Genomic DNA, 25,182 nt, shown 5'->3' on the forward strand with positions numbered 1-25,182 from the left:
TGAAAGGATGATATTGATATGTTGTTTTTCTATAACAACCAAAAAAAGGAGTTGTTAACCTTTACACAAACAAGGGATGAAAGCATAAACATAGGGCATCAACAACACAACAAAAAACCCTCTTCCTATGCACTTGGACAAAAGTCTAAGCAACACTATTGTTAGGATTGCAACAAAGAAACCCCACTACAACCTGTCAACAAGGCCCAAGAGTGATTATTTAAGAGTCAGCATTATCAGTAGAATTTTGTTCAAAACAGAAGTGGGAGTAGTAACTTCAACAACATAGGCCACAAGGCTAGCGGGCATCGCACCTAAAATACGGTCTAACATCCAAAATTGTGACAAGAATGGAAGCGATAGAAGTCTGGTTCAGACTAACAGCATGAGAAGCATCAATATAATCAAAAAAAGTTTCTTCTTCATTAGAAAACAAGTCCTCAAAAGGAAAATCTAAAATAGAATCAGAAGCTCTAATTGTTAAATGGTCATTTTTTACAGCCCTCCATCAAGTGACAACACCTATCCAACACAAAATGGAAATCTTTAGGCATGTATCCTATAGAGATGCAATCTCTACAACAAAATGGAAAACCCTCATATTCAATGCTTCACCCATGGCCTCTCATCAACCATGATTGAAGTGGAGAGATCTCTATTTCAACTAGAATACAAACATAGAGTAGCCCAAAATTGTACTAGATCCATCCAATTTTAGGAACTAGCAAAGGGAATTTCCAATGGCTTCGGGCAAAACAACTCACAAAAGTGAAATGAAGATGAGGAAGGAAAACCCAAACATAAATCACATAGGTATAGCTCAATGTCACCAAACATTAGGGACTTCAAAGAATTAGTCACCCAACGGTGTAAATCTTAGAGGCACTAGAGACTCTAAGAATTTATAGACCATACTTCTGCACTGATAAAAGTCCATGTTATCACCACAAAATAGGACAAACTTTGCATAAGACTGACAACCCAAGCATAGCTCCTTCAACCAAAATTTGACAGACAATTATCTAGAGCATTCAGCGGGTCTAGAACCACCAACAAGAGCAAATATCCTAGCACCTAGAAGCCTAGCTTAGTGCTACACCAGGAGAGTCAAACCCCAACAAAAACCATCCAATGGATCTCTTCTGATGGGGTGTGTTACGAGTATATTAAGTTCCCCTCTTTCTCCAAAGTGGAAAACATCATGAATTTTGAGTTCAGATCTATGTTATGTAATACTGCTTTACTCATGTTTAGAGATCCTTACAGTATATTCAGAGATACTTATTATATCTACTCTATAATAAATGGCAGTGTAATAGCATACTAGCATCAGAGTGCATAACCCACATCAAAAGTAGTTAGTTACACAAGAAGAAGCATCGAACATGGGACATGAGAAACAAATTTAGATTGATTTCTCCTCTATTATCAGAGGATCATAGCACAACACAAATTCTCAAATATAAATAATAGTCAATTGTCATTTTACTTAGATCCCTATGAAAATGTAGCACTGAAATACAATATACATTAGAGTTAGGAATTTGGTTGACAACCAAAATCAATTGAATTGAAATAAGAAACTTCACCAAAGAATCAACTAAATATGTAATTTTAAGCATATTTTGCTACTCAAAATGTTACGACTTCTTCCTTCTTGACCTTAAACTTGTGACATTTTCTAGTTTTATGGGGGGAAACACGATCTCTCCAACTGTTAGTTCTAAATGGCTTCCACCTTAGGCGCATAGAGTCTTTGAACTAGATAGATAAAATACACAACCATGCTAAAGACCATGGAAATAGAGGATAACATGGAGAATACCAAACAACAAGTTGGATGATGATGAAGACTACAGTGAAGGCAGAAGATCCCAGACATCATCAATTAATACCAAACTACCAAATGGAGTATACAAACTTGAAAAGATAAGACACACCTTACAACTAAATGAAACTCTAGAAGCTACCATCAAATGGCATGACATTGAATAATTACCGATAAATGAATACAACATAGAGAAGCTACTAGATATGATATTTCTATTCATTTTTCAAATGAAAGAGTACAATAGGTATGCAACCACGACTAAGGAAAGTGCAATTTCACACCATTTGCCATGTTGATGTTGAGATACAGACCTGTGCAATCCAATCTCCCAAGGAATAGACAACACCACGTATCGCCTTCTTTGCCAAAACAGGATTTGTCATAAAGCGATGTTAGAATAGTTACTAAAATGGTCATTTTTTTGTTGTTATAGTAAAAGAATACTTTAACTTAAGAAAAAAAATTATACAATATTAAAACATGATATCGTGCTTTAAAAACTAAAAAGGTACATGTAACGAAGAACTTCATTTCGACTTGCTAATTGGTTGTCACTATTAACTATAAGCTTATCTTTAAAGTTTGAGCTTCACTTGGTTTTGAGAATAATTAAATATTCTCTACTTAATAGGGCCAACCACGTGAAGGTGGAAGCTCATTTGGCCCCTCTCCCCTGCCCCCCCAACATCACTCTAAATTACCCATTAACATTTAATAACATTCAATTCATCCATTTTTGAAATATAACATTCAATCATTATAATCACATGATAACATTCATTAACACATAAAATTCATAAACACACAACATTCATGAATAATTCAAGAGTAAGTCATTCATGAATAATTCATTAACACAATATTTATTAACACCCAACATTAATGAATAATATTCATTAACACAATATTCATTAACAATATTCAAGAGTAAGTCATTCAAGAATAATCATATCTTTTTTGCTTTCTTGCGGTTTCTTTTTTTCATAAAATTTCTAAGAGGAACATCAATGTCCTCGTCATCCCCATTAACATTTAATAACATTCAATTCATCCATTTTTGAAATATAAAATTCAATCATTATAATCACATGATAACATTCATTAACACATAAAATTCATAAACACACAACATTCGTGAATAATTCATTAACACAAAATTCATTAACATGCAACATTCAAGAGTAAGTCATTCATGAATAATTCATTAACACAATATTCATTAACACCCAACATTAATGAATAATATTCATTAACACAATATTCATTAACAATATTCAAGAGTAAGTCATTCATGAATAATCATATCTTTTTTGCTTTCTTGCCGTTTCTTTTTTTCATAAAATTTCTAAGAGGAATATCAATGTCCTCGTCATCCCCCTCTTCTACTGGTTCTAACACATGTCTCCTCCTCATCCGTTTAGGAACATCATGAGGCCATTGCACCAAAGGGGGGTTCGCTGCAATAACAAGTACTTCATGAGTTAAATTCACACCATTTTATATTAGTGAATTACTAAGTTTTATTTAAGTAAAAGAACTATAAATCAAAAAATTAATTAAAAAAAACAAAACATAGATTTTCTTTACTTGAATGTGCGACATGATCTACCTATTGATCAGTCTGAACATCCTTCGACACTCGTTCAGCACGACATGATTCTATATCCTCCAACACAAAAAGGTTACACCAAGTTCAATTAAAGATGTTAAATTGTATTAATAATTATATAATTAGTTTTAAATAACAAATGAGCACCTCCATCGATAGTACAATGCACATCAGGGGCTTCATGATGCTGCGTATGATCTGTGTCACGATTAACAAGCTGCTTTGCAATGTCATGCACATTATTATCAAATAAATTATTGCTCAAGTATTCAATTTCTAATATATATTTTGGCATATTTACCTATGCACATGATGCACGAGACTGTTCGGTTGGGGCAATGGAAGTTTGCCGTAGGCATTCAGCCACCACTGCATAGCCTTGCTTGAAGGCAATTTTTTTGTGTTCTTTTGTGGCTTCCAAATTAAAATCAGTGCCCTGCATTTTTTTATTAATTAACAAAATTATTTGCATTTTATAAATATTTTTTCTTTGCAATTCATTTATTGCTACTTATAACGTGTGCTTTGATTTTCGAATATCCCCCAGAGCCAAGTCTGTGCTACCCAACCTTTTCTAGCCTCACCTTTGTTGCCTTTGATGTGTCCTACAACTGATGAAAAGTTTGAAATATGTTAGATGATATAGATATAAAGATCAGTACTAAATAGTGGATTATTAGATATTGGTATGAAGGTTTTAGCATAAAGTAGCATGTTCCACCAAAAATATGAAAAAAGGGAAAAAATTATAGCATCATAACTTTAATTGGCATGTGTAATCATGCTATTTATCCATGGAGTTCATGCTATTTATCCATATTCTGACATGCCTCTCCATAAAATTACACATCAATTTCGACAGTCTATATTATCCATTGTCACACAAAGTAAACAATAAGCTAAAAGTTCAAACAACTAGTAGATTTTATAGATTAATTTTTTTTTCCATCAAAGATAAGTCAATTTAGTTGAATGGGATGTGAACATATTTGGTAAATTGGGGGGCGGGAGGGGCTTCATGGAGGAACCACTAGTTCAAACTGTTGTTTAGAGTCTATACGCTTAGTGGAAAGGCATGAGTCTAGTAGCATTACCTTGGTATCATTACTTGTTGGTATTTGATGTCCTACAGAGTATCCATAGGTTCCACACTCAAAGTGTTTTCATCCCCAAGGCTGCAACATGTATAAACTTGAGGGTGAATGTCAGATTTTAGATTGTTTTAGTAGCATTCCTTTTTACTCATAGCTGAAAAGAAAGTATTTTTTTGTTTTCAATTTAAAAGACATCACCTTTGTGCATCAACTGCTTCTTTAGCCTCCAAACTGCATGGAAATAATTTTATAAATGGTGGTTGTACCTGAAACAAAATCCCCACTGATTTGCTAAGATAACTAGCAACTAACAGGAACTACCTAGCATTGTTCCAACAGAAGACTCACGACTTAAGACTTGTCTTAATCTATGTTTATTTTCATTGCTTCTAGTAGGGGAGCTTGTAGAGACTGGTACAATGTCTGATAGATCTGGAATGTGAAGTAGTGGAAGGCCTTTTCAAACCCCGTGGAGGAGACAAGGGAGAGAAAAAGGTGGTAATGAGTTGATCAGAAGTCTGTCTCTGATGAAAGGACTGCAGGGTATTCTCTCGAAGATGGGTGGCCTCCTGAAGATAAAGTGCTAAACACCGCTGATCAATATAACTGAAGGACATCGAGAGAGAAGAACATTCTCTGAAAAGGCAATATAATCTCCCTCTGATCTCATAGTAATGAGGACAACAAAATATGAAGTGAGTCTCGGTCTCAGCCTCCATCAGAGTGCATAACTGGCATAATCGATTAGCCTGATCCATATGGTGATCAGTTTGAGCCCTGAGACGATGAGAACCAACCCTAAAAGATCCCACAGAGAACTGTAATGCATGATTCCAACACCGATAAAGATAGGTAGGGTGAACTACAATACCATCCTGAATAACAAGAAAATGCTCAGCATAGAAGGCCATCTTAGGTCGCAAACTCCCCAGGGGATGACACCAAGTAGTGGTGATATACTGCCTATAGATATCCTGTCTGACATGCTCATTCAACTCCTGACGAGAGGGAAGAAGATGAGCCGGGGCATCTAGCAAAAATTGATAGTGAGGAAGACGATCAATCTCAATCCCAATCGAACCCAACAAAGAGGTGGCCTGAGCGTACTAGCATTTTGATCTAGCAGAAGTGTCATATCTCATAATCTCCACCGAAGAACAATATGCCAAAAAAGAGTATCTATGTTAGTTAGCACTTGTCTCCATAAAACCATGAAGCCGATGAAGAAACTAAATCAAGTAAAAAATAATAGCAAGTTTGAGAGGATCAGCACCAAACTCTGCTAAAACAATGCTGTGAGGGGTGAATCTATGACACCTAATGATACAACGCAACAACCGTGTTTGGACCCGCTCAGTAGAAGCCCAATCAGAAGCAATAAGAGAAGGTCCCCAAACCACATAACCATAGAGGATTGTCAGACGAACCAAGGAGTCAAAAAGGGACAAATTGGACGAAATATCCTGAAAATGATGCCTAAAGCATTGTCTCTCTAGCAAAGCCAGTGAGCCCATACCCTTACTGACTCGGGACTGAATAGCAGGTCTCAAACTGAAATGTGGTCTTGAGAACTTCACACCAAGATACATGTAAGAGGGAGTAATCTCAACCCCCTTCCCTTGGAAGAAGAAATGGAGATGAGATGTCTTTAAATAGTTAAAGACCATAACCCATGTCTTAGATAAATTGACCACAAGCTGTCTCTGAGTACAGAAAGAAGCAAGAGTATCAAGGAGTCTCTATAAGCTATCGAGAGAAGAGGCCAAGAGAATGACATCATCAGCAAAGAGGAGAATAGAGATCAGAACCTGATGTAAATAACACCCATCTCCTGGTTGAGAGGATTTCATAAGGAAATCCGCTAACTCATCAATATACAAGCCAAACAGTGTAGGGGAGAGAGGACAAACCTGCTTCATGCCAATGGTGCTCTGAATCGGATCAAAAAAGCCCTCTGGAGTTCTGAGCCTACCAGTAATCTTCTCATAAAGTCTCAAAATAGCAGTCTGTAACATATCTAAAATCCCAATCTCCTGAAGCCGCTGAAATAAAGCCAACCTAGGAACACAATCAAAAGCCTTACGGAAGTCCACAAAACAATAATAAACCTTTTGAGAGCGGTGTCTAGCCTCCTCAATGATAGCCCGTAGTGTAAAAACATGATCCATAATCTGATAGTTTTCTCGAAATCCAGCCTAACCTCTCGCCCTACATCTCTGTCTATCAAGCTCACTGGATAACATGGTGTTCAGAACAATGGCATAAAGTTTGGCAAAAGTATGACCAATCATAATAGTTCTGTAATTTTTTGGATCAAAAATAGGCCCAGACTTGTGAATAGGGTAAATAACATGTCTAGACCAGGAATCAGGAAACCCAGTGCAAACCACTCTAGTAAAAAGTGTAGGAAGGTAAGATCCAAGAACTGAAGCCCCAAGTTTGAAAAGTTCTACTTGAAAACCCTCTTCATCAGCTGCTCTACTGCATCTCAAAGATTTGATGGCCTCCATAATGCTAGAATAGGTGAACAAATGGCAGTGGGGAGGTGGAGTGGAGTAGAGAGGAGGCTGCCCAGGAATGTCATAAAGCGTCATGATATGGGAGGTCAGAGAATGATAGTTGAGAGTGGAGGATGGGGGGGAGCAATGAGGGAAAAGGGTACGCCAGAAGATCTGGAGATTCTATATAAGCGTGGAGCAAAGGGTTCTACACTGAAAAGAGGCAAAGGAATGTTTCTTATGACGAAGAAAACGTAGATAAGAAACGCGCAAATGGGTAAAGGCAGGAGATTGAGCCTCAAAGGAAACACAAACAGAGCAATGGAAAGCTTTACAATCAGTATCAAACCATTTATTCATAGGATAGGTATTCCGACGGTTAGCTGTGTGAGAGAGAGAGGGGAACGGTGGGGAATAGAAAGGAGAGGAGAATCCCATATGGTAGAGGCAAGTGAATCAAACATGTCTAAGGCAGCCAGTGAGTCATCAAAACTAGCGGGTGACAAAAGATGCTTAAGGTGATAAGTAAAGAGCTCACCATCACTCTCAGGGTAATGGAAGTGAGTAGGAAGGGAGACAGTACTAGTTAGGCAGATCAAGGGTGAGGAAGGATGGGGTGAAATGCAAATAGAAATGCTAAGAAGAGCATGATCGGCTAGCGGAAGATGCGAAATGGTGAAACTATGAATGGAAGAAATGAAAGAAGGAGAGGAAATGACATAGTCAACAACACTCATACCACCACAGTGTGGCTAGTAGGTAAAGAGATCCGATCCAAGAAGGAAGGATAAACCATTTAGGATCAACAACCCAAAAGACTCACAAAGCTGGACGAGGTGGCGACCATAAACAGAGAACGACCCAAGAACATCCTTCAAAGTGTGCTGCAGGCCCATTGTAGTTGGATCTAACTCAGAAATGCAGTTCGAATAAGAGCCACGATCATGTAAAGGGATCTGATGATCCTTGGTATGAGCATTGAAATCACCAAGAATAACAATATCTCCTAAAGCCTCAAACTGCAAAATACTCTCTTGAAGGTCAAAATAGGGATCACCATCCTTCGGGTCATGAATAGCATAGGGAGAAGAGGTCAGAGGAAAATAACAAACATGAATAAAAATATCTCTGTCTATATTTCTGCCAACCAATCCAGACCCACATAAATCTGGCAAAGGCATCAAAGTGAACAACTAACATAACCTTGAAAATATCATCTCGAACCAAACAAGCAACACCCCTAGACCCACAGACCCCACCAAACATCCGAACCTCATCCCTATGATAACCTGGAAGAGGATGCATAGGGCTCTCGTGAGTCTTAGTAACAACCAAAATATTTGAAGACCCCACCACATCTTGAAAAAGATCAGGCAATGACCACAAAGAGCCATTACTATTCCAGTAGTTGACAAGAAGAGAAGAAGATGTCTTCTTGTTAGACTGCTGTTGAAGCCATCACGCCGATTTGGAGGTTGTCCTCTCTACCCAACCAGTAGGAGGATATTCACGGACCACTGCCTTAAGATTCTGAATAACAACCCATTTTCCAACATGTCTAGCCTCTGCCACAATACCCCGAGCCTGTTTAAGTTCTGCAACTTGTGCCTTAGTAAGATTTTCATCTAGATAAATTTTTTAGGAGAGAGAGAACAACTTTCTCTTCGCTCTAAGGGCACAAAGCCTATCCAAAAAAGAGAAGAATCTGATAAAAAGGATGTCCCCCATACCAAACCAACATCTATCCAAGGTGATGTCCGAGATGCCAAGTTGCTTAGAGAGAAAGGCATGCCCAATAGTAGTAGGGTCAGAAGTGGGTGAAAGACCCCAAACGTGCAAGTTGAGCTCAGGTGCTCACTGCACTCTCTTGTCATCAATCTTACCTTGAACAATCTTGTCTATGCTCAGTCTCAGAGTAGTAGTATTAGTATTGATGCATAGTGAAGCCCATGATTTCAACTTTTGTTCCATTTTCACAACCATTTCGGTATGATGATCCTTAATTTTATCCAGTCCAACAAGTTGTTCTATAACTGCTTCAATATTGGATTTTAGCATTGCTATTTCGGAGATGAAGGTATCTGCGAAATGTTTGATAGTCGATTCGGTTGACTATTTGAGATTTGTGAGTTCTGCCGTCAAGTTCCCAATCTGATCCCTCAATATGATGTTGTCGGCTTCTAACTTGACCACCCTGTCACAAAGCTTAAGAGAGAGCGAAGATGCGTCAACAAAAATGTCCTTTAGAGCTGCATTGTCACTCTCTATTTTCTTCATGCGGTCAAGTAGCTATTGGACAGTGATTGGGTCGGTTGAGAGTTCAAAGTGGACAAACCAAGGCTTTCCATTCTGTGTTTAAATCAATACAGATAAAGATTCGATAATCTATCAAACACTTCTTGTGCAATCATGATAAGATCCAGTAGTAAGGGTTAATTTCAGGCATTATGAAAAACAATTGTCATGCTAACCAGTACCATACATTGCTGAGACATTCAGGCAAATAGTTCAACTACAACTTGTAATAACGGCTGACCAATTGGTTTCAAGAATCTAGTGGGTGCTATGGTTTCTTTTCAATGAACTAAATGCCACAAAAATCAAGCAATAAAACTAGGCAAAATTCCAATGCTATACTAGCAACTTGACTTGCAACTTCCACTGCTCCAAGAATAAAACCCTGCAATTCTCTTGTACAAAGTGATCTGGTGCAATGAAAATGTGTAGGTCTGTGTGAGGCAAAAGGCTCTTGCACCTAGTACTCTGCAATGAATGGTGCAACACTTGCAAGAATGGCCCTGCAACACATGACACTAGCACCACCGCACACAACTCATGAATAGGCCCTAGCACGACCCATAACATATGGCAAGGCTAGGGCTCGGGCTCACGAGGAGGCCCAGGAAGGCTCATGTGTAGGCTCATAGGAGGAGGCTCACGAGAAAGGCTCACATGCAGGGAAGAAGCTCACGCGCAGGCTCACACACAAGGAAGCTCACGCCTTGGCTCACTTTTAACACTTTATTGTAACACTTTTACACTTTTACTGTAGAAATTAAGAAGATTAGTATGTGATCATGTTTAAACCATTCACTTTAATAATGCCACATAATTTTGATCCAATAAATAAGGTATAAGAGTTTAAGAAATAGTAAATTTCATAGAGTGGAAAGAAATAACAGAAATTATCAACATTATTTATAAGAATGAAATTTGGATTAGAGTTTTCCACAAAAAAATTCATAACTTTAAATGCTTGCAAACAAATGCTTTCATGTAGATTAAAATAACATAAATGCTTACACTTGTAGGGGACACGACCAATAATGGAGAATGCACACACAACTCCTCCAAATAAGGAAACCATTGTAGAAATTTGACATTAGCAAAATCTTCATCATCAGAACATGTGATTTTCCTAATCGATTTCACTTTTGCAAAATGTTCCAGAAGTTGAGTGTCAGTTTCCAAATAGAGACATTTAGGTAAACAAAAGCTCACCATTATCTTATTGGGCAAACTGCAACCAATAATTCTAATGCTTTCTAAGAGTGGACAATTCACATCCAGTGTCATATATATATCATTGACATGTCGGAGGGGTGATACAATCAAAAGATCAAAACTAAGTGCTAATTAGAGCACTATTAATATCTCAAGTCTCAAAATGATACATCAAATATACAATGAATCTCATGATCAATATAAAGATACAAAAAGGAACAAAAGATAGCATGGAATTAACTACAACCTTCCCCCTCATCACCAAGAGGAGGAGGAGTAACATCTGCACGTGTAGGAGGCACTACACCATTAGAAGCTCAAGCATAATCAAAGAACCTTGAGACATGTTGAGCTAGAGGTACTGCATTTTCATTTACTACATAATAATGAGCAGCCCGAGAGGTATGATGACAAGTCTCATCTCGCTCTAACTCTATCTATCTCTTTAGCTCTATGATCTCAGACCATAGATCTACTATCTCACAGTTCCCCTCTTCTAGCTAGTCATGCATCTCTAACTATAACTTGCAGCTGTAACTTTCCCACCTACCTCTGAGAAGTTCTCAATCTCTCCCTCACATGTCATAGAGAATCTTGAGTCTGTGCTAATACATCTCCTATGGGTGAAACCTGTGGAGGCTAATTTGGCATGTCATCATCCCCTCCTCCACCCACATCCTATTGTGGTGGCTCCTCTACCCTATGTCTCTTGGAAACATCTCCTACTACACCCATAGTGCTCATCTCTCTAGGAGTTCTCACATGAGTAGGCCTATGTGCCTATTCATTGTTGCTTGATCTAAGATCCAATCTAACAGTATGAGAAGGAATTGTAACAAGAACTACTAGTGGCCATTATAATGGTCTCTCCTCCCTCAAAGGATGTTCTTGTGGTTGCTGAACATCAGGGTGTGGTGCCTGACTAACTACCCCTATAGGATCAGTTATGTGAGGAAATGAATGTGTGGCAAAATGCTCTATGTACTAGGGAGTGACACCATCATTCACTACATCTAGAAAGTAGTCCCACCTATAAATGGTAAGGCCACTAACATATTCCATACATCTAATTGGGTCCAATCTAGGAGAACAACCTTTCTTTACCTCCTTGGCAAAGCAGGTGTAACTACAGTACTCTTGTGATATACTGTATTGATAGTCAAACTGTCTCTAGACATGGGTTAGCGAAAATCTCTCTATGTTCAATGAAGAATGGCCATTTAGTGGCTAAGATACCAACATGAATCCTAGCTAGGAGAAGACATCATCTTATGGCTCTATGCCTAGCCATGGTCTATAGGTAACATACATCATGTCATCCAAATGAAGTCTCAAATAGTTTGTCTTACCTAGTGTAGGCTGGATCATCTCTCCACAATACCAATAAATATATGTCTACAAGGGTTGTTGTTAGTCCTCAAAGATAGGAATGTGATTGTTGTCATTAACTTGTGTTTCTGGCATTGAACGTGATGCTTATTACTTTTAGGAGATTGACCATTAGTAAAATTCTTGCAAAGTTTTTCAAAAAAATTGTACTTGTCATTACAATTACTGAATATCATTTATCACCTATACTGCTAACACATACAACTATGGTACATGTAGTTCAGCATTACTATATTTTCAAGACATAATATAGCTATATGTGAAGTTATAAACACACTATTTATATCTTATGTAGGATTTATGCCTAGATTGAGATATATACAGTTGTGTCAGCATTGAGATTGAGATTTATAAGCAATTGTGTCAGCATATGAATTACATACCTTTCATCAATAGCTAGATTAAATTGAGCTAGTTGAAATTGTTGATACTGAAGTTGAACCCTAAATTTTCTCATTAATGTACTAGTAGTTAATACTATTGCATACCTTTTCAGATTTATTGGTGTACTTTCTTTTGGATGTTCCCCTTTCTCCTTTGCATCCAAAATGAACTCATTCCAGTCCCTCATTGAAACAAAGGGAGGACGCTCGTACTTCGAGTTTAGGACGAGGCTCTTTCTATATGTGTCCCTCACAACCTTAAGATGTCTGGAAGATTTTTGTAACAATTTCTTATGATAAAAAATATTACTACCAAACTCATGCTCTATATCTTTGATGAGCTTATCTTTTAATTTTTGATCTTGGTAGTTCCACCTTTTAAGAAAAAACACAAAATTGTTAGATATAGCTAGTATAAGAAAAGATCTGAATGAAAGGAAAAATGTTGCACCAATTAATGATATGAAAAAAAAAGTGGGATAAAATTTGTTTAGTTATGATGTTCCACCTTTTACGTATGGTGGGCCCGAATCTTCGTAGTGTGAGGTCATAAAGCCTCCTATAAAATGTATCGTTTCCTGCAAAAAATGTCATGGGATAATTAATAGTAAGAACCATTAAAATGAATCATGCGAAGAATACTTTTCATAGTGAATAACAAATACATAAAATGAGATACATTTCATCTTTTTAGTGATTTATTTCAGGGTTGGAGGATCAACTTGACAAAAATTGACCAAAAAAGAAGTTTGGAAAAAAAATTTAAAATGTCTAAAACCAGTCAAACTCTACCAGGGTTCTGTTGCTGATTTTCTGAAACTAAAAAAATGTACTATGACTATATTAATCAGTATACCTTGAAAAAAATATAGTGCATAATACATATAACTTGCCACGACCTTCATTTTTTTTCATTCTTAATTGATGTTGTCACTGATCATACCTAGGACATTATGGAAAATAAATATTGCTAAACTAGACAGTGAAGCTAAAAGTGAGCACTCTAAAACTCTAACAGGCAATAGAAATGATGTGGGAAATCATTGAAAACTGAACATTGAATATGAAAGAAGACTCCCACTTTTGGTTCTCTATAAAAAAATTGGTTAGTATCTTCTACTGAAAGCATGAAATTACAATGTATCGAATTACTAAACTAGAGAATTACTAGTATAGACAAAAGGTCATTGATAATTCAAACGATCTTACCAAACCCCTAATAAAAAGGAATTCCAGAATAATTAAACAACTTACACAATATGACATACTAAAGAAGGTCATGAGGCATCACTCCACATCAAAAGCCCTTGCATTCACCACTTCCTATCATGTTTACGTCTTGCAAGAAAATCCTTATTACAATATAAAAAATAATTATTTAAAGTACCTGAAATCTTAGGACATTTCAAAGGCATTGATTCATTATTGTCAATCAACAATGATGTCTGCATAGCTCCCGTGCTAGAAATATGGGTAGCTCCAGGAAATGACGGTGAATCGCATACCAGACGATGCATCTCCTACCACAAAAAAAAAACAATACACTATGTGATGCACCCAAGATTAAAGTACATATTATCAACTCATAATTAACACAAAACTAAATATAGCAAAACAAGGATTTACCAGCTAGATGTCCCCTTGTTACCGACATTGTAGTTAGCAATCTCGTATGGGCGTCCGTCAACCTCGTAGGAGTCTCCTGCATTGGATGACTTGAACAATACATTGTCAGCAAAGACATTCTAAAATAATAAAAGTAAGAGTTAAGAAGTTTTGAATGTTCAAAATAAAAAATTCCTTCTAACTTGTCAACTAAAAGATTATTTTACCGTTGGCAGTCGAAGCTCTGCTACTACCGGCCTCACCGCGTTGTCCTTGACCAAGTTGTGGATCAGTTGCCAAAAATTCCTGTATAACAAGAATTAGTAGTTAAAGTTTCTTACAACTCTTTAAAAAAATTGCATCAATAAAGTATTTTTGCACATACTACATATTTTACTTCACAACATAAAAGATTATAAAATATAAATCTTTATTGAACTTTTGTTATAACTAAATATTCATTGGAGCTTACTTCATAACGACGAGCTTACGCTCTTAAATCTGATAGCCTCTTCATCATCTCCTCAGATTCCATATTTGCCTCATCCAAAATTTTCATTGCTTCTAAATTAATTTTTAAAATTTTTTTCTTCAACATTTTTATGAAATTGGGAGTTTCAGCAATATCCTCATCAGAAGGCGTGTGGCTTGGTACTTACTGATGCTGCGTTACCCTTGTCCTGAACATCAAATTGTGAGAGGAATATCAATAAAACTATCATTAAAACTAAAAAACCGTAAATAAAATAACGTAATAATATAACATTTTCAACTATCTAATTTGTACAATTTCAAAAAAGTTTACCCTCGTTGAAGAAGGGGTGGGAGTAGCATCCTAGTGACCTCTATCATTTGTCAGATCCATATCGTCTTGTCACAAAGATTAAACATAAAAAATTCAGCTAACTGAAAGCAATAGATAGTAAAAAAAAACTTATTAACAAAATGGTAAATAGTATTTACAACCCTCATGATAGTAACTTTGTTTGTATCTATGCGATTTAAATGGTAATCGATTAGCAGTTCTTCCCTTGCACTTATTGATTTTATTGCACAAACAAAAACTTCATTCCCCTCACTCACCTCAAATATGCAATTGGGTTGCTTACTAGTTGAAGAAGGTCGTGTACTATTTATAAAACCTGCAATATTACCTATTGCTTTTGGTCTCCCATCAATGTACATAGAAAATCTTTTACTTTGATCATTTTCTTTCCATTGTATATAATTAGCTGATACCCCATACCTACACATACTTTTTTTATATCGAATAATCTACATCCAATCATTGTAATTGTAACATGGACTGACATACTTGAACAATTTTACAACTTTTTTGTAACATACCTTTATCCCATCCATGGAAAATAGACCCAAACCATGTAATGAGGATGGAGCAATGCGATATATCCTCTCATTAACACAAAAATTTGTGTTAATTGGAGGTAGCTCATTGGGTACCCATTCTTTCTCAATGTGTGAGTACCGAAAGGACATCTTGATGTCATCTTTGGTCTCATCATCATAAGAACATGACCCCCCATTAGCAAGGAAAAATTGCATGCGTTTATCAATTTTTTTTCTATTCTTTTGACCTCTAGTTGATCTCCCTATTTTAGTTGTACTACATGTAGAGCTTTCATCTACCAGTTCCTCATTTCCCTCATTCGATGTAGATAGATCTGAAAAGTACCTATTTGGTGGGTCCTGTAATCCATCAAATGGAAAGCAAAAGTGACAAATATAAAATGTAGTAAGTTGAAAGTGATTATACAATTATATTTCTATACAGACCTTCTTTGTCTATATATACATTATATGATTATATAATATGTCTATTTCTAACATACGTGCTCAATGATAAACAAGAAGAATATAAGAAAATTATGTCTATTTATTGACTTATACCTGCTGATCCATGTCACTGTGCACAATCCACACCAAACGGGTCAAATTTCCTATAGTCAATTGACTGTTTGCAAAAAGGATGATAATCAAACACAATATAAACATTGGTAATTATAAATAACATATGTTGTAATAATTAGAAATGAACACAATAAATATGTAATCAAATTTCCTGAATATGTTAATCATTTACCTTAAGTTAGCTAAAAATTACATGATACACGTTTGCTACAAATAACTTAGAAGAAAACATGAACAATAGGCAACATTGCAAACATGAACAAATTTCCCTTATATATGGACTGCAAGATCATCAACAGAAGGGGTGACGATGTACCTGTAATCAATTGACTATTTGCAAAAAGGTTCATAATCAGACACAACATAAACATTGGTAACTATAAATAACATATGTTGTAATCATTAGAAATGAACACAATAAATTTGTAATCAAATTTCCTGCATATGTTAATCATTTATCTTAAGTTAGCTAAAAATTACATGATACGTGTATGCTACAAATAACTTAGAAGACAACATGAACAATATGCAACATCGTAAACATGAACAAATTTACCTTGTATATGGAATGCAAGATCATCAACAGAAGGGGTGACGATGTTTGTAGTCATTGATTATCTTCTTCTTCATCGCCATCATCATCATCATCATCATCATCATCGCCACATCACCATCATCATCACCATTATCACCATCGCCATCATCATCATCAGCATCACCACCATCACAATTATCGTCATCACCATCATCTTGATCTTCATCATCTGCTTCTTCATCATCTTCAATATCTTCTTCTTCCATAGCATTATACTTTATCGACCTTCCTCTTGGATCATGTCTAACAACAAATGACCAACCCTGTTTATGTGGAACCTCTGAGTAAAACACTTCCCCACATTGGCTTGGAAGAACACAGGGCTCATCTCCAACTCGCTCAAATGACCTTGTATTGATCATTGTAAATCCATTATCATGTTGAATAACTGTTCTATCTGGATCATTTTGATTTAGTCGTAACATATACCATTTGATGACGAATAGAGCTACTTTGAAGGTGTTAAATTCACACTCAATTATATCATCCAAGATGCCATAGTATTGATTTTAAGATTGTTGAGGATGTATGTTGTTTCTAGATGATATATTGGTGACCTCGAAAACTGTAGTTATCCCAGAATCACAAGTTTTCTTTGTGTCATCCAACCTTGTTATGCAAAATTTGTGGCCATGATAGTACATAGCTTTGTGGTGCTTGACCTGCAATTTTTGAAGTGTGTGTAAATTATTTGCATTGTGAGTTGATACGAAACATACATCAAGTTATGATCATTAATAAATTTCTACGTACCTCTCCACCTCTTAAACCCTTTACTAGATCAACTACCATTGACATAACATTGGAATCTCCATTACGATGAGCTTTTGTAACCAATGAAGCAACACCTTCCCATGTTAATGAGCAACCATTTTGTTGACATTGTTCAATCCATTCTATCATCCAATCAAGATTGTTCGCAATATACAAATGTATTGCATCCCACTCTTGACCACCTATTTCAAAAAAATACACCAATTAAAAATAACTTATATTGAATATTTATAAGAATTAATTAACTACAATAACATCTTAGATTTACCTCTCACTTTCCTCAATCTACCTTTTCCCATCAAGTACTTCCCTTCGAATTTGTTAATTGAGTTGGGATCCCAAATACAATCTACATGGATCTTTGCTGCAAACTTAGGAAGATATTCACTAATGTACACCATGGTCTGGTATACCATATATCCCTCCACCATAGAACCCTCGGGATGTGCTCTCTGTCGAACCAAGCCTTTCAAAAATTTTAATTGCCTCTCAACCATCCACATTGACCTGGTTGGTACAGGTCCACACAATTCAATCTCGTCAACTTGATGTATGAGGTAGTGTTCTTATGCATTGAAAAAACTTGGAAGTAGACACTTTTTCATTTCACACATCAGAAGAGGAATTTTTCTCTTCCAATATTTTATATCTTCTTTATTGATTTCTTTAGATGACAACCACCTCATGAATTTTTCAAGATCATATATAACCTGTTTGACATTGTTGGCGAAGTGGCGTGGGAGAGATAGAGGTAGAACGTACTGCAATATTTGTAAAATGATCTTGTCAATATTTTATAAAAGAATGCAATTGAAACTACATGCAGTATATAAATATATAGTGAATACGAAATAACATGAATTACCTTAATAAATGTATGTCAATCATGTGTTTTCAACCCTGGCCCAAATTCACTTTTATTTGATATGACATTGTTTATGTTCGTAGCAAATCCTGTGGGAAATCATATTTTTTTTATGACTTCTTTTATAGCATTGCTCTGCTGCTCTGACAATAACCAACTAAGGGCACTTGTATCAATCTGGTCTCCATTTTTATTTGATCGAATGTCATTTTTCATTGCATGGTTGGATTCTTCAATATCACTACAAGTTTTGACAATTTCATCTTTGTCACGCCTTCCATTCAAGATATTCCATAATGTCTCTGCTACATTCTTTCCAATATGCATAGGAACAAACAAATGCACAATTGAGAGTTGCTCGTAGTATGACAACCTAGTAAATTGCATAGGATAAATTTTTAGTCCTTTTGGAAGTTGGTCATTGATGTCTTTCCGACCTTCACAAGCATCAATCACATCATCAGTAAACAAAACACAATATCAAAATATAAATTTGAAACAAAAACCATCAAATGAAATGACATTACCTCGACGATTTATTTTATTGTATGCCAGCTTCCATAGGTGAGGTGTCATTCTCTGTGGCTTTGACGTAGTCTCTTCTAGAGCATTGAAAAGATGTTTTTCGGTAATTTGGTACTTATGATTTCTGTGCAGAAAGTGTCTATTCTCATCAAACACCTACTTTCTTAAACTTTTTGAATGACGAGATTTTGTCTTTGGACCACAAACTGGACATGCAAATTTACCCTTTGTCTGAAGACCTACAAGATCATGTATAATTGGATTAAATGTGTTAACTTTGACATACCAAAAAAGAGGTGTCAAGAAGAGAACATACGACAAAAATGTGTTAGCCTAGGGGCATCGTGTATTGTCCATACAAGCATTGGATGAAATTGAAATTGTCTTTGTCCTATTGGTCTAAAAATGTCATACATAGTAACCCCATTCCATAACACCACCAACTCGTCGATAAGGGGTTCAATATATACGTTGATATCTTTAACTTGGTACTTACCTAATTGAATGAGCAAAAACGTTACATAATTATTTTGACCATTTGATGGATTAGTAATAATAAATTAATTTAGATGACAACTAAATCAAAAAATACATGGAACAATCAGTGTCAGCATTATGTGCTCTCTCTTTATGGAGAACCAAGGAGGTATGTTATTGTTGATAACAAAAATAGGCCACACCAAGTAAGTAGATGTCATCTATCCATAAGGATTGACACCGTCTGCTGCTAATGAAAGCTTTAGATTATGAGGTTCTTTAAAGTGTGGCCATTTTTCCTCTATTTCCTTAAATTCCAAACCATCTGCAGGCATTCGGATAATGTCATCTTGACTTCTATTGCGTGCATGGTAATCCATAAATTGTGCCAAGCTATTGCACTTGAATAATTGTTGCAGACGTGGAATAATGGGAATATGCCAAAGGATCTTGCAAGGCACCTTTTTGGTTAATTGATCTGATTGATATCTACTGATATGACAAGTAGGGCATTGTGTTGCAAATTCATGCTATTTATGATATATAATATGATCGTTCAGACATACATGTATTGTTTGATACTCCATTCCAATAGCTTTCATGATGGCAGATAATTCTTGGTACAAGCAAGGTAGAATGTTTGATGGTGGTAAGAAATACTCACCTATCAACCTACGACCAAAAATATAATTTCTTAATTTAAAGAATAGTAATTGCTACATGAACCCAATGTTAATTGTAAGGGAACTACGAGTAAAATATTGAAAGAAGATGGAATACCTTAACATATGTGTCATTGCTACGTTGGATAAACCATTCATAACCTTCAAGTTCACCAATAGCAATACAACAGAAAGAAGAGTTGTTTTGGAGCCTTCATATAGGGACTGGTGTGCCTTCTCAAGTAAAGGTACATCAAGCTCTGCATCATCATCATCATCATCATCATCATTGTAATCATTTTGATCATCGTGATCTTCTTCCATGGTATCATTACCTTCTACTTCAATATTCACACCTCCATGTTCCCTCGTTTGGAAATCCGCATTCTCTGAATTGTCATGGTCCATAACATGAAACTCAGGGATGTTGTCCTATATGAAAATGATGACCTTATATTAACCATGACCATGATGTCATCATCAAATCATGTCTTATGTAATTTATAAACTATTAAAATACATACCAGTGGGTGATACTCGTTTCCCCCTTCAATGTGACCATGTTGCCTACAATGTTGCTCAGCTATTGTGATTAGATATCTTCGAGTCCTTAAGCCCTTACACATTTTGCAAGGACAATAACATTTTCCATCACCTTTTCTTTTTAAGTTAGACCACAGTCTAGCAATTGTCTCCCTATTTTTTTGTGCGTTGATATCGTCAGAGATGGCCTTTCTTTAATGGAATGACTCATTGGTGGAAGAAGGATGATTTGTTTGCAACCTGCAGATGGAGTACTAAGAGGAAGACACATATAAAAAGGAGTTAGGTCTCTGAACCAAGTAGGAGTTAGGACATGCTAGAGTGGGGTCAGTCCAAGATATTTTGGAATCTTGAAGAACTTGGTAAAGGGTATCTGGAAAGGTGAAAATGAACAAGTATTTTTACAGCTACAAAGGAGGAATCAAGAGCATTATAAATAATGAAGAAGAAACTTAAATCCATACAACTTCACCTCTATTTACAATTTGACCTTTCTGCAAGTGAAATATGACAATATACAAAATTTCCAATCACATTTTCACTTAAAAAAGAACACCAAATATGCCTTTGCTACAATATCTTCTTCAAATTCTTTGCTATCAGATTCTTCAGAATTGCAAGCTCCTGTGTAGAAAAAAGATGAGATGTACTAAGTAATTTTTGATGGGCAATATTTAAACAAATCAACTATCAAAAAAACAATTTATGAAATTCACTTGCTTTATTATGTACTGAAGACTTGGCAAGATGTTCCCAAGTCTATCTATAGAATGCCTATCTGCATGGTTGTTTGCAAATAGTCTAGTATAGTGCCGCTTTTGAACAAAAATAAATGTCACTGGGGCTGGTAATTTGGCTCAAGAGATACACAACCCTGTTGACACCACAAAACTTTTAGTTCATATAGAATTCAGCTATCTTCTTTAACAAAATCCAAAGAGAATACAAACAAACTAATGAGCCATGTCTATCTCCATTTAATAGCAAGTACTATAGTGAGTGTTAGGAAACTGACCTTGCAAATAGCATCCAGTTCATAAAGTATTAGGAAAGTGACCTTGCTAATTAGTTTAACATAGATTGGTGAACAGAAAATTCATAATAAAAATCTGATTTTTTTCCACAATTGTTCAAACCATATAATGAAATGACAAAAAATGAATAGTATACGAGTCACTCCAAATCCTTAGCTTTAAATACGCTTCATAGATGAGATTGCATTATATGTTTTGAACAAGATGTGGAAAAAAATCAAATGACATATATATAAGCATTCTCACACCATGAGTGAAGCAGCAATTGCATAAACCTTTATTGCAAAAAAATTGTCAATATTATTTACAATGTACATGCGTGTTTATATAATGCTTCAATTCCTAAACTAAGAAACTATAGCTAGTGTTTTAACCATGCATAAATATAAAATTACAGTGTAGATGTATGAAATTATATGCATAACTACTCCTATAACTATGGAAGCACAACACTACAATCACAATACCAAATCCAACTCCATAACTTAATCCCAATCCCACTACCCACCATCAATTCTCCATTATATCTTTGCTGCTACCAACTGTAGTCTTATTCCATTCTGCTTGATGCTCTCTGCAACTTGAACCACAACCCAGTGTCGTATTTTCAAGGGGAAACCCATGAAGGTTGGGGTTTCCTAAAAAGGAGGAAGCCTCAAATGTTGCAAATTTTTTTCCCTATGGTATTAATCCTGACAACATGTTGTTTGAAAGATTCAATACTTCGAGGAAGGTTAGATTTGAAAATTCGAAAGGAATTTTTCCTGACAACTTGTTTTCTAAAAGATCTAGAGACTCTAAACGAGCCATGTTTGCCAAGGATTCAGGAATTGAACCACATAGCTGATTATTTGAGAAGTTGAGATAAATTAAACCTTAGAGGACTCCCAATGCTGGAGGAATATTTCTTGAGAGGTTGTTATGTGAGAGATCCATGAACTTGTCTGCATAGATTTTCTTCTTGTATGTTTGAACCCTTCCTTTTATCCAAATTGTTACTTCATCCTCGAACTTTGATTCATAAGGAGAGTCCAGATTTAAATTAGTGAAATAAGAGAAGGTAAGCCATTCATCAATAATTTGAGATTGATTGACCATAGCATGTAGATTACTTAGATCTTGAGGGATACTTTCTGATAAACAATTACTCGATAAATCTAGAATTTGGAGATTCTGCAACCTCATAAGTTGGGATGGAATTTTACCCTTGAAATTATTAGAGGTTAAGCTCAAAATTTTCAAATCTTTTAGCTTTTCAATCCAAACAGGAAATTTACCTTCAAATTTATTATTTCCCAAATCAAATATTTTGAGACCTGTGCAATTTGAAAGGGACGGAGGAATATTACCTTGAAACCTATTGCCATTGAGATTTAGTGCATGAAGAGCTGTGAGATTTCCCAACTCCTCTGGAATCTCCCCTTCCAAATCATTGTGAGCCAATTTTAAAACCACTAATTGAGAACAAGACCTGATAGTTGCAGGGATCTTTCCCGTCAGCTTGTTATTTGACAAGTCCAAAATGCCCACTCTATCTGAATTTGTGCAAGTAGAACTTGGAATTTCTCCGAAGAGGTTATTTCTTGACAATGATAGAAATATCGATGCCCAAATATCTGATGGAGGTCTAATGTTTGGAATCGAGCCATTAAACATATTATTTGACAGATCTAATAGGAATGAAACAAAATCTAGAGTAGGAAGTGTGCCATACAATCTATTCCCTTGCAAATCCACCACAGAAAATCGATGGGATATATGCCAGGGTAGAGAACCTTCCAGATTGTTATCTGAAAAAATGAGCATATCAAGATTAGGAAGATCCCACAACCATGAAGGAATATTTCCTACAATGTTGTTACTTGAAAGATCTAGTTCCTTCAATTGATATTGTTGGGACAAAAATTTAGGGAAAGCACCTTCTATATTGCAAGACCTCAATGCCAAGTACTCCAAATGGTTAAACTGTGGAATCCAACTTGCAGATATAGTAATAGATAATTGATTTTCAGAAAGGTCCAATCCTCGTAAGTAAGTCAGAGTTTTGAGCATCTGAAATGAAATGTTGCCTCTTAATCTGTTGGAAGCAAGCACCAACACTTTTAAACTAGCCATCTTCAAAAGAGAATCTGGAATTGTTCCTAACAGCTGGTTATCGCCCGAATGCAACTCACTTAATGTTGAAAGCTCACATAGAGAGGATGGAATCTAGCTAGTCAGATGATTATGGCTGAGTAACAATACTCTTAAACTTGCCAGCTTTGAATTGGAGTTTGGGATTCTTCTTGACAGCTGGTTGTTACTGAGGTCCAGATGTGCAAGGGATAAAAGGCTGTCAAAAGAGGACGACATAGTTCCCTCCAAATTATTACGAGATAGATCCATGGTCTCAAGTTTTGAATAGTTTGCAATAGAGTGGGGAAACTCTCCACTTAAATTGTAGCTAGAAAGAGAAAGAGGAACAAGTGAGTTGGAATGGCATAAAATGAAAGAAAGGTTTGCCTTCAAGTCATTATTACCACTAAGGTCAAGATTTCTCAATTTCGAATAGGGCATGAAATTGGAAGGGATGGAGCCATTTAGATTACTGTAGCTGAGATCAAGTGAAACCAACGAAGACACATTCTCAATCCAAGAGGGTAGTTCGAATGGGAATGAATTCCATGATAAATGCAGATGGGACAAAGAGGTTAGATTTGATAGATTTGGAATATTACTTGACAACCCACAGCTAGATAGTTGAATCTGGCCCATACATCAAACTTACCATCCTTAAATTCCCAATTATATGAAAGATCTAGATGACACAAGCTTGACATATTTCCCAACTCTAGAGGAACCTCACCACCAAATCCAGCATTTGAGAAGCTAAGAAATGAAAGCCTCTGCAGTTTTGAGAACTGTGGAGGAATAGAAATACCTTGAAAGTAATTCCAACTAAAATCCAAGTACTGCAGGTGCTGCAGATCAAACAACAATGGATGAATTTCACCACTCAATTGATTGCTTAGATCAAGGGTAATCACATGCGATGTATGATAATCGCAGCCAACGCCCTCCCACTCGCAACAATTAAATCCACGCCAAGAGGATAATTGACCCAAGGAAAGATAAAGACCACCCTTGAAATCTAACAGAGAACTTCTCTCATCTTCGATACATGCTGTTGAAATTGACATATTAAGTTATGGAGTTGGATTTGGTATTGTGATTGCAGTGTTGTGCTTCCACATTTCTAAAAATTACAATGCAAATGTATGAAATTATATGCATAACTACTCCTATACTAGTTTATAATTCCTATATTTTGATTGTTTAACTCCATCACCCAAGATGATGCCAAACAAGATTAAGTTTTACCAGAGATGTCAAAACATTACATTCAAAAAAATATAATTTATAGAAATAATTGCAGTAGGTAAAACACATTTGAAAGATAAAAATAGACAACTTATGTATATAAATCCAAGAATCGTTATGATTCAAAATATTACTTGACTTATAATTAATAATTATGGAAGGTTTTTTTTTCACTACAGTCAAAATCTGTTAACAGAATGGGTGAAGGTAAGGTAGGGATATACCAAACTTGCACTGTAACGTGGTTCCACATTTATAAGACAACAAAAATTGGTTCCGCATTTATATGACACTTTTGAAATATTAAAAATATATAAGTAGTTCACCATAGTTTTTAACTCACAAAATATTATAAAAATGATATTATATGATGCCAATGTTTTTCCTAAATGCTAGACAAACTACATTAGAGATGTATAGTATTTCATATACTACTACTCAAGAGTTCTAATCATTTCAAATTGTAATAGAATAATTACTATTTATTAAATGTACATTTATCTCA

The 25,182-nt window shown here is 35.8% G+C and overlaps 1 pseudogene; it reads right to left on the reverse strand.

Moving 5' to 3' along the window:
- Positions 1-7,784: 7,784 nt before the first annotated feature.
- On the reverse strand, positions 7,785-24,496 carry LOC149539782 (uncharacterized; annotated as a pseudogene).
- Between the last annotated feature and the right edge of the window lie 686 nt (positions 24,497-25,182).

Source organism: Cupressus sempervirens, chromosome 9 (assembly GCF_028749045.1).
Source record: "Cupressus sempervirens isolate cs-2001-9-10 chromosome 9, ASM2874904v1, whole genome shotgun sequence".
NCBI classification, from domain to species: domain Eukaryota; kingdom Viridiplantae; phylum Streptophyta; class Pinopsida; order Cupressales; family Cupressaceae; genus Cupressus; species Cupressus sempervirens.